Source organism: Amblyomma maculatum, chromosome 11 (genome assembly GCF_055883805.1).
Source record: "Amblyomma maculatum isolate TAMU_Amacu chromosome 11, ASM5588380v1, whole genome shotgun sequence".
NCBI classification, from domain to species: domain Eukaryota; kingdom Metazoa; phylum Arthropoda; class Arachnida; order Ixodida; family Ixodidae; genus Amblyomma; species Amblyomma maculatum.
The window spans coordinates 47387657-47400954 of record NC_139354.1 but is presented as its reverse complement, the minus strand read 5'-3'; the positions used below and the strand labels follow the sequence as shown (position 1 = coordinate 47400954).

At 44.3% G+C, this 13298-nt stretch overlaps 1 long non-coding RNA gene across 1 annotated transcript; it reads left to right on the top strand.

Annotated features, from left to right (window-relative positions):
- The first annotated feature begins 300 nt into the window (after positions 1 to 300).
- LOC146173755 (uncharacterized) lies at positions 301 to 11499 on the top strand. The gene is made up of 3 exons (XR_014701762.1): positions 301 to 333; positions 468 to 534; positions 11450 to 11499. It is a non-coding gene; the product is annotated as an uncharacterized LOC146173755 (long non-coding RNA).
- Positions 11500 to 13298: the final 1799 nt, after the last annotated feature.

Below are 13298 nucleotides of genomic sequence, written 5' to 3'. Positions count from 1 at the left end.
GAAACATGTTACCTTGGTTGCGGTTCACGGCCACCTATGTCTCTCAGTGTTGCTTAACGCGCGCTAATTTTTTAATGTACCAGCTAATATATATATATACTTCGCTCTCTCTCTCTCTCTATATATATATATATATATATATATATATATATATATATATATAGAGAGAGAGAGAGAGAGCGAAGTGTATGCTCCATTTAGTACGTTAAATGTTCTCGCAACCAATGCCTTTGTTCAGGAAGAAATTGAACTGATTCTTCTGCGTAGATCGCGTCCCAACATTCACGAACCCGGTCGCTTTGGTCCCATTATCAACCCGGCTTGCTTCTGAAGGTAAGTTTTGAGCGCCGAGTAGCATTTGTTTTAAATCAAGGCAGCGAAAAATAAAGATGCCTACACAGACTCTAGCAGTTGCACTCCATTTTGCGCTTTCTTAAAGCTGAAACCCATCCGCTTTCTCGGTGCAGATAGCCACCTGACCTCGACTAAACTGGTCGCCTTGGTCTTGTCGCAAACCCGGGTTCTCGTCTCAACGTAAGTGCTGAGCGCTGATTATCATAGCTTTTAAATGGAGCTGACTAAATAAAAATAAAGATTTCGCAGGCCAACTTCACGAACAGCTTCGTTTAGGCTGAAACTTACTCGCTTTCTCTGAGCAGATTGCCTCCTGATATCGAAGAAACCGGTCAGCCTAGTCTCAAACCCGCTTCACCACTGCTTTTAAGTGCTCAGCGCCGGATACCACTGTGTTGAATAAGGGCTGCGATAAATGCAGATGCCGGCTCAGACTATGGCAGCTGAATTTCATTACTCACACGTTTTATGCTGAAACGCTTACCTATTTTATGTTGCCTCTGTCTGAAAAAGCGCCAGTGCTATCAAAGCCTTTTCAACTGGCTGTATTGATCTTGTTTATATGTATGCTACTGTAAACATATCTCGATTGCCATCGCCTACGACTGCTTTCACATTTCCCTTATCGTAGTATGCATATTCTGCATCTTTGATGCTATAACAGAGATTACATGATGTCAGATATTGAATGTCACACACCTGATCACTATGGGATGACAAATAAGAGGATATTTGTCTTGTCGGACATAGTATCCGCTCAGCTCATTATATATCCTCGCCGATAAATTAGTGGCTTCCTCATGAAGGACATTACATCAATGTAGCCTTATTTTCCAGAAAGGCAAACCTTTCAATACTTTGGCTGTAAAAAGTTGAAATTTGCGAGCGTTTGATTCTCACGCTTAGTGAATGCGATCTTTGCTCATTCATAAATGGAACCTGGTTATAATTCCTATCAAATATTGGAGACAGAGCGAAGGTGAGTACAGGGAAATATACAATAGAATTATCGTGAGCCAAGGTATCGTTAAAGAAATAACTTCAGCTTCTGCACCCTTGAGTACCTGAAATAATATGTGCCGCATCCTGAAATCAACTGATTCATGACATTGAGGAACAATAGCCGGGGGCCAGAAAGAGGATTGGCGGAGCAGCGCCTTTAAAACTGAACATGCTCAGACTCTCCACAGCTTAAGTGATGCACGTTGGCAATGCTATAAATTAAGTACAACCTAGCTATTCTGCACCAAACAAGGAAAATAACCCACACTTAAAGCAATCCACATTTTTCGCAGTTTTTGTGAGGTAGACCAATGCTGGGTCAAATTTCAGTCTTCACTGTTATCCCTATAGATCTTAAATGATGTGTGAGCAGAATTGCGATAGTGCAGCTAAACAGGGTCATCATCTTTCAGGAAGGCGAGAAATTCACTCTCGAAATATCTCTAGAATAACACTGATGCATTTCCAGTCCATTTAGTTAAACATCATATGTGGCCAGGAATTTATCATTCGCATTTAAGCAATTGTAAAAATTAAAAACTTCCAATAGGAGCAGGATACCTAAAACTTTAAGTGTAAAAATTAGAACTCGCATCCCTCACTGGCACATAAATAATATTCAAAGCCTTGATTGGTACCATGGTAATCAGCATAAACATACATTTAATAAGTTCTTGCAGAAGACTTGTTTGCCAATGGAGCAGGTCAATCTAGAGCTGCAAGTCTGATCCTTACGCCAATACCTCGCTGCATAAAAGGCACTGGCGAACAGGTGCCAATAACAAATATGCAAGAGACTACGAGCAAGTGACCTTCCGTATCATTGGGTAGGTGTGCATAGTTTTTATTAATAAAGTGATCAGGATAATATGAGCGTGCAATGTAAATATCTACATGGCTAGGTAAGTGCAAAACCGGGCAAGCAAGCTGGGCAGAAAGTCATGCAGCGGATCATCAGGCCAAGCAATTATCCAAGAATTCAAAGACAGCCCGGTATGCAGCAGTCAGTCGGGGGCCTATTTATGGAACCAGGAACGAAGACAGTAAAATCCAGGTAGGCGACGAAGAAGTGAGCCGGCAACCCCACAGGGACTGAGGGTTCCATCAAATTAGAGGATAACAACAACAACAACGACTGGGCATAATGCCGCTACGCAAGCGGGCAGGCGACCAAGCCAGCACAGAGGCCGGTAAGCAAGCACCCTTATAGCCAGGAGGTTAGCTGGCCGGCGAGCAAGGAATAGGCAAGTAGTCACAAAAACTGCCATCCATGAATCTTGGCGCAAATGCACTATTCAGGCAGGCAGCAAACAAGCCACCATGCAGGTAGGGAGATAAGCAAAAAGCGTGAAGGCTGAACAGGCAGCGAGGAATGCACGTCAGCATCCAGGTAACCAAGTGCACAGTCAGCCAGGCACGCACATGGGCAGCAGACAGCAGCTAGGCAATCTGGAAGGCAGCAGTCAGGCAGGTAAACATGGCGACTACAAAACAGGCCAGTGAATAGCCGAGCTGACTTTCATACAGCCAGGCCCGTAAGTAGGCAGCAGGTAGGCAGGAAGCCAGTGACTCCGACAAAAAGGAACAGCAGGCAGCTATGCAGGCAAACAGACAAGCAAGCAAGCAGGCAGTCATGTACTTTGCCAGGAAGACAGGCCTGAAGGTGGAAGCTAGGCAGCCTGGTATTAGTGATGCTACAACGTGGCAGGCCCCGATAACACAGAACGAAAGAGGTTTTCCTGAAACCGGGCAATTCAGTAGGCAGCCACGCAGACAGCCTAGAGGCAAGCAATCAAGGGGAACCCAGCATGTGAATGACGCAGCCAGGCCATTAGACAGCATTGCAGGTCGCCAGGCTGAAAAGCAGGCAGCACGCAGACTGCCAGATAGTAGTCTATCCAGGCAAGCAGCAAGGATTCAGCGAAGAAGATAGGCAGGCACCATACAGCCACTTAAGCCGGCAGCTGCGAAGACAGGCACGCAAGCTTCCATCCAGGCCGGAGCAGTCATACAGACATCCATACAGGCTTCAGGTAAGCAGGTCGGGAGCAGCCAGGCGGGCAAGCACGCAGTGAGGAAAGCACTAAGACTTTCAAATAGGCAGCCAGGTTTACAGCAATATATTCTTACACACAGGCAATTATGCCGTCTGGCACATAGCCAGGCAGAAAGGCAGTCATGCATCCACAGGCAGGCACCACGCAGCCAGGCAAGCAGGCAGGTAGGAAGGCCGGGACATAGAATTTTATGTTAGGCAGGATCATTCTCTTCAACTTTTTCTGATTTAAAAGGCAGTAGGTTCCCCTCATACAGAATGTGCCCACTCATTGCTGTCATCAAACAAGGTCTTTTGCATATGTTTCTAATTCCTCCTGGAGTTCCTAGTTTGGCTGCCCTGTTCTGGTTTCGCATTAGAACTCTCATCTTTCTCACCATACACTCGTGTACAATAATAAAGGAACTCCAGAGAGCTTTAGTCAAGTATTCGATAATTAACTGATACTTCTATTCTCGCAATAACCCATTTTTCCAAAAGAATATCTTCACCATCAATCCGCCATGAACACAGGAGAGCCACGGCGGAAATCATCCCGAAAGGGCAACGAGATAAAATTTTGCTCCGTTTCGACTTACTTCACTTTGAAAACATTGCTTCTTTGCACCATCATATTCGTTGTTGCCACGGGGCTGATAGGGGACACAATCGGATAGCGACTACACCATACCTGACCCGTCGTTTTGGGCTACTTACTAGCGGCCTCAGCTGATGAGCGTGGCACTTGAGCCAGGAAAAAGAACTCAATACCTCTTTGCAGAATAAAAGCAAAAAAAAAAGGTTTTAGTTAAAGTTATATATTGACAGACCAGACTCAAAGCAATAAACTACAGGCCAAAGTAGCAATAGATTGAGCGCCTGTGATACACTAGATGCCTTGTTTAGTACTTTTATAGATTCCCCAGATGTCTCTAGGTCGTAGCCAGAGCTCATGCACATACACGTTTGAAATTCCCTCTCGTTGGAATGGGTGTCTGTTAACACTGGTGCTGCGCAGCAAGACTCCATCACTACTGCGGCATGGCGTTTTACCATCTAACCTTGTAGAATTACACTGCCACTTTTAAAACAGCCTAAATTCCGCACGCTGAAGTCTCGAAAGGGCTGAAGCAAAGCTGCTCCCTGAATTGGCCGTTGTCGGCGTCCGTTAGCACCACAGCCACACACACCAGCAGCACTAAGAGACTACAGCAGCTCCAAGATGCATACACGATTGGCACCCTCGCCAGCGTCTATGAAAACACAGCAACGTGAACACGGTAGCCATTTCGGTTGCGTTCACACTGTTGCAAAAAACACAGGTGTGTGCAGGACAGCCACGGGCGTAGTACGGGCTCCACGGTTCCACTACGTAGCCCTGCAACGCAAGCCTGCTCCGAGCAGCCTGGCCATCGTCCTCACAACGAGGTCACGAAGAAATGGCTCCTCCACCACGTTCACTGTGCTCCGCCGCTGAATGGCCAGTTAATCTATTTCAAAGGGCCCTATAGCTATTCTGCTCGTCTGAAATGGAGTTGAAGAAACTCTTATAAAAGCCTGACAATAGGAATGCCCAGCACTTCTGATTTGGCCTGGCCTAGTTTACAAGGCACTTGAACCTTTATGGTTTATCTTGAACTTCCCAACGCGACGCAGGCTATGAGAAACGCCTCAGTGAGGAGATCCGGAAATGTCAACCACCTGGGGATCTCTAAAGTGAACTGAAATCGTACAGCACACAGGCGCCTTGCTTTTCGCTTCCATCGAAAAGCTGCCGCCGCGGCCAGGATCCGATCCCGCAGTCTTAAATTTTTACTGGATGCTCCACGCAAAAAATGACTGAACTACGGATTTAAAGCTGGCTAGCTAAATAAGCATATAGAATTTTTGTAGTTCTTACGGTCCAATACCTACATTCTAGAATTCGCCTTAACTTTTACTCTCCGTCCATGGCAGAATGCTGCATCTAACCACGTCCTTCGAAAAGCCTCTGCTACGTTGCCCTCTAGCGAAAATGGGCCACTAGGCATTTGAATCGCGTTTGATACGTGCAATATATATTGCAGACAAATCAGAATATTTCGCTCAGAAGTTCAGCAAAGATAAATAATAATAATTTACGCTTTACTCGTCTAAGTGCGACTTCCGCTTTTCAAATTTGCCAGAACAAAGTGTAGGGATTCCCATATTGAATCAAAATATACCTTTCCAGAAACTATGAGCGGTAATTATCCCATTCTATCAGCTTCAAAACATCTAACAAAAGTAGCTTATAATAAGACCAGCGCAAAACATAGGAACAAAGGAACAGAAAAACCGAAAACGCTGGCTTATTATATGCTAGTATGAATCAACTATATATAGTGGCTGCACAACAACCATAGTTCTGCATAAAGAAAGTAACACAATTCCCATAAAGAAAGGTGTTATGAAAGGAGGCACAATTTCCCCAGCAATATTCACAGCTTGCTTAGAGGAAGTATTCAGAGACTTGGAATGGGAGCAGTTATGGATAAGGGTAGATGGAGAATACCTCAATAATCTGCGATTTGCTGATGACATTGTCTTGCTACGCAACACGGGGATTAACTGCAAAAATTATTGATGACCTAGACAGGAAAAGTAGAAAGGGGGGCTTGAAAATTAATATGCAGAAGACTAAGCCTTGGGAAGGAACAGCAGTTTACATAAGGTAGCCAAATACTGGAAGTAGTAGGCGAATATGTCTACTTAGGACAGGTAGTAACCGCAGATCCCGACCATGAAAAGGAAATAACAAGAAGAATAAGATTGGGATGGAGCGCATTTGGCAAACACTCGCAGATTATGACTAGCAGCATACCGGTATCGCTCAAGAGGAAAGTATACAACAGTTGCATCTTACCTGTACTCACCTACGGGGCTGAAACGTGGAGGCTAACCAAGAGAGTTCTGCTTAAGTTGAGGACAACTTGAGGGCTATGGAGTGAAAAATTGGTAGGGTTAACATTAAGAGATAGGAAGTGTGCACAGTGGATCAGAGAAATAACTCAAGTTATTGCCACTGTAGTCAAAATCAAGAAGAAGAAATGGGCATGGGCAGGACATCCAGTGCGAAGAGAGGATAACCGATGGTCGCTTAGGGTAACAAACTGGATTCCAAGGGAAGGAAAGCGTAGCAGCGGCGGCAGAAAGTTAGGTGGACGGATGAGATTAAGAAGTTCGCAGGGGTCAAGTGGATGCAGCTAGCACAGAACCGGGTTAAGTGGAGAAATATGGGAGAGGCCTTTGCCCTGCAGTGGGCATAGTCAGGTTGATGATGATGATTAGGAAGTTCGCAGGGGTCGATTGGATGCAGCTGGCACAAGTCCTGGTTAATTAGAGGAACATGGGAAAGGCTTTCGCCCTGTAGTGGGTATAATCCAGCTGATGATGGTGATGATGATGAGGAGGAGGAACTGTTATCAGACCGTGTACGCGTGAATAACCAGACAGGGCAGTAAATTTGGTATACAATCAAATTAAAGTACGGCAGATTGAATGGTGGCTTTTTAATTATTATTGCCAAATTCTGAAATTAAATTTATCCCCGGGCCGCCAAATATCATCCGAGTAGGAATGTGACCGAAACTGAGGTCTAACTTAATTCGATGATGTCCATTTGAGTGGTGTCCCCAAATAGGGATGGACCGAACAGAAAAGTTAAGAGAAAACCGCCGGCTTGAAACGCACCCCCCCAAAGCTGTTGTGCCCTTAATTAGAAAATTTTACTTCGTAAAGATTTGACCAAATCGACATCTAATATAATTACACCGCGACCAATCAACAGGCGACAAGTCTAATCTAGGCCATGCCAACATGTGGCCTCTATATCTCCTAAATTGTCTTTGCCCGAATTTGATTCATATTGCTGTGAAACATGATTTCACTATGGCCAACTCATTGGTGACTTGAAAAAATGGGCTGGCCATCCTAGTAATTTGGTCTCTTTGCCAAGAATATTTTGCGTAATCTGACTTCTAACAAAGACAATGGTACTAAGCAATAAAATATAGAACTATGTTTCGAAACTGGGCACGGCATTCTCAATGATTTCGAATTTCTCCTCGTAAAAAGATTTAAGTGCACACCTGAATATTTTATGTAGGCCTACTTCATGCCTGCTACTTTTTTACGCAAGGACGACTGAGTAACTGAATCTCGTGTCTGACAGTTAGGCTGCTATATTTTAGCACTAGTACTTATATTGCAGCTCCTAGAGCATTTCGTTTCCTTTCGCGAAAACTTTTTTGCATTTGAATTTTCCTTGCCCGCGATAAATACTCTGCGTATGGTTTCAAATTTGAATTGGTCGCTATTGAATCGACAGCCTTAACTTCCACATTATACGATTCAACTGGCACAATACACAGACACTGCTATTGCACTGCTGGTTCTTACGCTTCTGTCTCTACTATATGTTTATCCACCCTCTGTGTCTCCACTACCAACTTTCCGCATACGTGGGACACAGGAGAGATGTCCTCTCTGATGATATGTCACATCAGCCCGGCTACTTAGGGCTACTTACGTTTTGGTGGCATTGATATGGATTGCCTTCCTACACTCGTTTTTAGAAACCGTGTCATTAGAAACAGTGTTTGTACGGCTCTTTTGGGTTGTACAACCGAAGTAAATCAGTTTTTTTATAAGTTCGTATTTCCAGTCTCGGTCTTGTCACATGCCTTTTAACTCTGACATTGAGCTGATACGGAGCCCCTGCTTTTTTAAGGCGAAAACCTTTCTAGGCTCATGGAACAAAATTCTGTGCGCGAGGTCTGTACGCGATATCTACCAAATTCCGTGAGATTTCGCGATGTGTGTTCTTGTCAAGCGTTGCTGCCATCTGCAATCGCACTGCAAATACATAACGCGCGTCAAGGATCGCCACGCGACAAGAGCGATGGTGTGCCGTCCAAGCTCGCACTTGAAGGAGAAAGTGACAGATACAGTGCCTCTCCTTCCCTGCAAACTAATTATAATTATATCTAGCATTGCGATGAACGTCGAGTTAAGAGCAAACTATTAGAGGGAAATTATACGAGAGGAGTTTTAGCCTTTTCCATTCTTCTCTTAAATCTGTCAGACGCTTACACTAAATTCTCTTTCTGTCACACAACAACGCACTTGGCCACCAATATTCAACCATTTCTGTCAGAAGTTTCTGCTCTTCTTCGTCACCTATCGATTGGACAACTAGTTCTCAATAGCATTACTTCGGCCACTGGAACTGGCGGTGGTTCGAATCTCAGCAATTGTTTCAGATCATATCGGGATTCCCTTTAATACCGAAGAGTCTTATCACTTACGTGATTGGCCCTGAATATGCAATTTCAAGAGACCCGCATTTACATTTCCATGCTCATGCATTTACTTTCGCTCGATAGGCAAAGTACATGCGTACGCTCTGGCGGCCAAACGGACAGCCCCACGTAGCTCCAAACACGTCCTACGCGAGTTCCAATTTCCAAAGGCAGTTTTTTCGTTGTAAAGAAACTTCTGAATGTTGTCGCCATATTTCAACACTTGTCTTTGGTAGTCGCATTAACGTTGGCTTCTCGGATGAAGCTTTGGTATAATAAGGCCGCACTTAGAGTGACGCAAACTTTTTAGTGCCTACAAGTAGCTTATTCCAATTACTGGGGATGCGGACGCTTTTTTTACTCTGCGTCTTTGCAATCCAGGTGAATTTTCCCCTTTTGCTCTCACTCCTGCATTATCCTCTCCTGAGTTAGGTCATACCTGTTCGAATGGGCCTCATCAGCGCTCGAATCCTTAGTTGCCTTTAATAAATGTGGTTTTTTATAAATAGCTTCAGATGGATACCCAACTCTTAGCTCAAAACCACTATCTATACTTACCTCAAGTTTTGAAATCTATCGCCTGCCGTGCCAGCTTCTATTGTCCCTAGCTGCTATGAACGGACACTTAATTTCAAACCCCTTTCACCAAGGAGTACTACCCCTTTGGACAAGCACCACCAGCTATACAAACATTTGACAGAACTCTAAGCGACCTCCTCCCTGCAAAGTGCCTATGACAAAAAGAAGACGCCACCAGTCCAACTTCTTCCAGTTTGTTAATGCTTTGCACTGTGCCTCGAGCAATCGAGCAGGTTTTAGGGCTTGGCGCGAAAGAGACACATCGAGGCCACAACACAGGATGCAGGCAAAGCGCTAATAATTTCAATCGTTAAGAAGGACTCACGCACAGCGATGCGCCTTTAAAACGCTGTGAAGACAATGTAATTAGCTACCACATTGGTTGTGCGACTAAAGGAGGGACGAAAAGAAAATGCACAGACCTGCTAACTGGCTCTACTTGAGATTCTATCGCTGTCTTTTGCGGAAGAAAAGGATTGAAAGGGTGGAAAAAAATGGCTGAGGCTTAGCTTGGTTAAGCCTGGTCAGATGCGAAGCATATTGATTGCTAAACTCGTCTTTCCATGGTTACACTTGGCTAAATTTTTGTTTCCTTGGTTACACGTGCTTTTACACGGTTTAAACTTGGAATGCACAATGTTTTCCCATCGCATAAAACTAAGTAATAGCATCACTCGTTCATCTCTAATCTAACTGTGTTACCGACATGCACAACGAACATGTCGTCCCTCAGGCCAACGATACACGATTGCCACTACGCGAATATGTACGCAATGCAAATGCTCTTAGAACACCGACATCCACGGCATGCAACCGCAGCCGACGGCGCGAGCTGCTCCCCCGTCTCTCCTCTGTCGTGACGTCAGCGTATCACGTGGTGTGACGTAGCATTCCACATTCTTTGCACGGCGTGTAACCGCCACGAAGGGCTCTGGTTTACCTTTAGCAATATGATTCGCATAAAAGAGACGCACCGCAACATTTATAGTCATTCCCGAACCGGCGGGACCGCAATGATGACTTGCACGCCAGATACGACTGACGAAGAGAGGTAGAATTGATGGCTACGACATCATAATTCTAAAATATTGCACATTCAAATGAAAAAAAAAAGTTGAATTATGCTTGTTCTTTATTTGTCAAACGGATGCGCTCTCAGACATATGTGTACCCCCCTTGCGGCGCAACCTTCGCTAATCGGCGTCACTGACGCTTCACGTCAATATTTATGCAGATGTGCAAAACTTGTTTGAATAAAATGGTTCGTACCTCCCTACCGTCACACATGGCTCTTTGGCACTTTGATTTGCTGCAGGGGTTCGAATTCAGACCTATCGACCAAATTTGATACCTTCCCCTGGTGCTTAAATGCAGTATATATATGGCTCCGTTATATGAAGCAAATTTCTCTATCATCGGAGTAGTTACGAGAAATAGGGTATTGCAGGGTAGCCTTTATAAAATGTGGGCTGGTCTTTTTTATTAAAGTAGAATTGCGTCCTCATGCTAATGACCCCAACCTTAAAAATGACTTTTAAACAAGCAAAAGCCAACTGATCCACCCGTAACATTTCTTGTCTATATTATGGCATTAAAATCATTTTCAGTAACGTTATCAGTTTTCCAAGCTTCCTTCATATCGAGTTACACTCAAACTATTGCATCTATTTGGCTATACCGACCTTCTTAGTCACCTGCGAATCCTGCAATTGATTTCCACTACGCCCACACTGTTTGTGCGTTTGTTGAGCACTCACAAACAACCCTGTATGTTTCACGTAAAAGGTGTTGTTCTTTCTCACCATTGTTTAACGCCTGGCCTTGAGCCGGCGCATCTACTATTATAATGGTTACTTCTTTTGCGGTAACTGGAAAAGTTAGTGGCCTACCGAGGATACTTGCGAGCCCGCGTTTAAGACTTCTTTAACGCTGTGTTCCGCTTCTAAATAACACGTATGTGCTTTATATAAAATAGGGCTTGGCACCTGCATTGCGCTAGATACCTTATTGTATACCTTGGAAACCTAAAATGAACAAAACTTCTACCTTGATTAATCACTCAATCTTACACCTATTACAGCAGCACTTGCAAGGCTATGTAAACTTCAGTACCCTAAAGAATTATATGCATTGTGCTAAATTTCCCTCTCTTTTACAGGGCATCCGAGAGGTGAGGCCTGTATCTCTAGGAAAAAGGAAACATGTCCATAATAACAGACTTCCGGCTGCCGACTGAAATGGACGTCAAAACTCTTGACCGCCGCTACAAGCTCATAAACACCGAGGGAATCCACCTGACGTATACAGTAAGTCGTTTGAAATACCAAGTCATGCAACGATAACATGATCAGTGTTTAGTATGGAGCTGACACTATTAATTGTGCGTTTTATTTTGAGCGCTGTAAAACACATTAGGTCATGCTGAAGCACGTCTAACGCCAGCATGCTGCCTTTTATGTGATTATCTGGGAACCCAGCCACGCCGGGGTGGTGCAGTGGTAAGACGCCCGACGGCTGTGCCGGAGTACCCAGGTTCGAACCCGACCTTGGCTGCTGCGTTTCGATGAAGGCGAAACGAAGAGGCGTCCGTGTGCTGTGCGATGTCACCGCACGTTAAAGATCCCCAGGTGGTCGAAATTACTCCGTAGGCCGCCACTACGGCTCCTCTTTCTCTCCTTCCACGTTCATTCCCACCTTCCTCCCTTCCCTTACGGCGCGGTTCAGGTGTCCACATAGCAATAGCAGGAGGAATAGCAGGAGGGGTAACTAGTCGAGTTTGCAGAGTGCAAGACCTTAAGAATCATGAATACATTCTTCAGCGAACGGAAGAAAAGGAAATGGATATGGAAAAGCCCTAAAGCGCACACTTAATTGATATTGACCTTATACTGTGTTTTAAATCAGGCACTGTGCAGGCTGTCGTGGCAATATGGAAATGTGCGATGCAGGGACCGCAGGATGGCAAGGTCTCGAATTAGCCTACATCTGAAGTAGGAACAAAACTGATTGGTAAAGAGGAAGTGCATCAAAGAATTTGCGGTGAGCGGGAGAGCATAATAATTCAGGATCTCGCTATAGAATAAATTTACTGCTTTAACCGAGGTGACAACCTTAGCCTAAAAGGAATGAACAATAATTTTCGATATATTATTACTAAAGGCGTGGTAGAGGTAGGTAAGAGACGAAAGATGTGATTAGGAAATGCCAAAGTATGAAAGCTTTCAACGCAACAGACAGGATAGAAGTGGCAGAGATATCGAAGCTAATCGATAAGCATAAAGTTGCCGACATATAGGACATATAGAAGTATACATGAGAAAAAAAAAATGAGCATCCTCTAAGGAACGGCGGCATCCTTAAAGCGGTGGAGAGGAAATTGGTCAAAGGGTGCAAATGAGATGTATGCGCTAAGAGACAAGGTGGGCAATTTCATCACGAATATAGACAAGAGAGTCAAAGCAGCCGAGTCCTATATTGATCTAAACAGTAGTCGAAATAGTCGGGGGGACAATACTCAGAACGGCAGTAGTGAAGAGCAATCAGAATTTTCTCAGTGACAAAGGACGAGGTTAAGAAAGCTTCAGAGTGCAGGAAAAATGAAAAAGCAGCTGGGGAGGGCTAGAGAGCTGCAGATTTGTTGAAGGCCGCGGGATATCGCGGTAATAAACTCGCTACCCTGTTTACACGATGCCGGGTGCCATCGACGGTGCTGGGATAAAGGAAGAACGCTACCATTATCTTAATTCATAAGAAAGGGGACGCTAAGGACTTGACAAATCACAGGTTTACTGTCGGTAACAGAAAAGGTGTATACGAAGGTAAATGCTAACAGAATGAAGACAACCTTACACTTTAATCACGCAAAAGATCAAGCAGGTTTTCAGAAAGGCTACTCTACGATTAGTCATATTTATACAATCAATTAAGTTATAGAAAAATGCTCGGAATATAGTATTGATCCCTTATACATAGCATTCATTGATTACGAAAAAGTATTTGACTCAGTA